The sequence below is a fragment of the Lactuca saligna genome, chromosome 7 (assembly GCF_052625555.1).
Source record: "Lactuca saligna cultivar CGN05327 chromosome 7, ASM5262555v1, whole genome shotgun sequence".
NCBI classification, from domain to species: Eukaryota; Viridiplantae; Streptophyta; class Magnoliopsida; order Asterales; family Asteraceae; genus Lactuca; species Lactuca saligna.
The window spans coordinates 65,009,903-65,011,241 of NC_136423.1; the positions used below are offsets into that span (position 1 = coordinate 65,009,903).

A 1,339-nucleotide genomic window follows, 5' to 3' on the forward strand; every position below is an offset into this window, starting at 1 on the left:
CATTTGGATGAAGTAAATGATGTTGCTGATTACTTCAACATTCCAAATGTAACCCGCGAAACTCAACTACTTCGTATGCTTCCGGTAACCTTCAAGGGTGCTGCTAAAGACTGGCTCAAATCACTTCCCCCCGGATCAGTCACTACTTGGGCCAGAATGAAGGAAGAATTTATTGATCACTTTTGCCCACCATTCAAGATAGCCAAACTGAAGAAGGCCATTACAAACTTTGAACAACAAGCTGGAGAGTCTTTATATGAAGCATGGGAGAGGTACAAAAGGCTGCTAAGAAATTACCCACACCATGATCTAAACAGCCAGCAAGAAGTTTCCATCTTTTATGATGGAGTCAATGTCACGACCCGGCAGTTGCTAGACTCACAAGGCCCACTTACAAAGAAGCCACCCCCGGTGATTAAAGAATTGATTGAAGAATTCTCTAAACACTCTAGAGAATACCACAACCCTAGGAATGATGTCACGAGGGGAGCCGTGTACGCTACTACTGAAGATTTATCCGCGGTCATGGCCATGTTAAAAACCATGGATAGGAGAATGGACAAAATGGATCAAACTATACATGCCATACGGGTGGGTTGTGAAAACTGCAATGGACCTCACCTCACTAGAGATTGCGATTTGGATGAGAACGGCAACAAAAAGGCACAAGCATGTTATTCGAGCGGTGACCGGTATGATGAGGATTGGCGCAAACAAAAGGAGTGGCTGCCTTACAAAGAGTATAAGAAGGCCAAGGCGCAGAAGTACAGACAAAAAGGGAGAGGCTTTTACCAAAAGGAGGAGCCGATGCAAGAGAAGAAGCCAAGCTTGGAAGATATGCTAACTAAATTTGTGGCCGCTTCCGAGAAAAGACATAGTGACCATGATGCTGCTATCCAAGAAACAAGAACAATGCTCAGGAACCAGCAAGCATCCATCCACAACATAGAAACGCAGCTTGGGCAACTTGCTCAACAACTAAACCAAAGGTCACCGGGTGAGCTTCCTAGCAAAACCGAGAACAACCCACGAGGCGCACAAGTAAATATTATTACAACAAGAAGTGGGAAGATCATTACTCCCCTGGCCCCCATTCGAACTGAAGCAACCAAGGACTCACTGAAGGAAGGAACGGAAGAACAAGTAGAAAACCAACATTCACAATCTAAGAGTCCTACTCGCCGAGTAGGGCCGATGGACTCGGCAAGTACACCTGCTAAAACAAATGAACAGCCTCCCTTGAAACCATACCAGCCTCCAATGCCATACCCAGCCCGGGCCAAGAAAGTGAAGCAGGAAGAGGAATATCAGAAGTTTCTACACCATATTAAAACTCTTC

At 45.4% G+C, this 1,339-nt stretch overlaps 1 non-coding gene across 1 annotated transcript; it reads right to left on the reverse strand.

Annotated features, from left to right (window-relative positions):
- Positions 1-204: 204 nt before the first annotated feature.
- On the reverse strand, positions 205-311 carry LOC145007734 (small nucleolar RNA R71). Its single transcript, XR_013663103.1, has one exon. It is a non-coding gene; the product is annotated as a small nucleolar RNA R71 (small nucleolar RNA).
- Between the last annotated feature and the right edge of the window lie 1,028 nt (positions 312-1,339).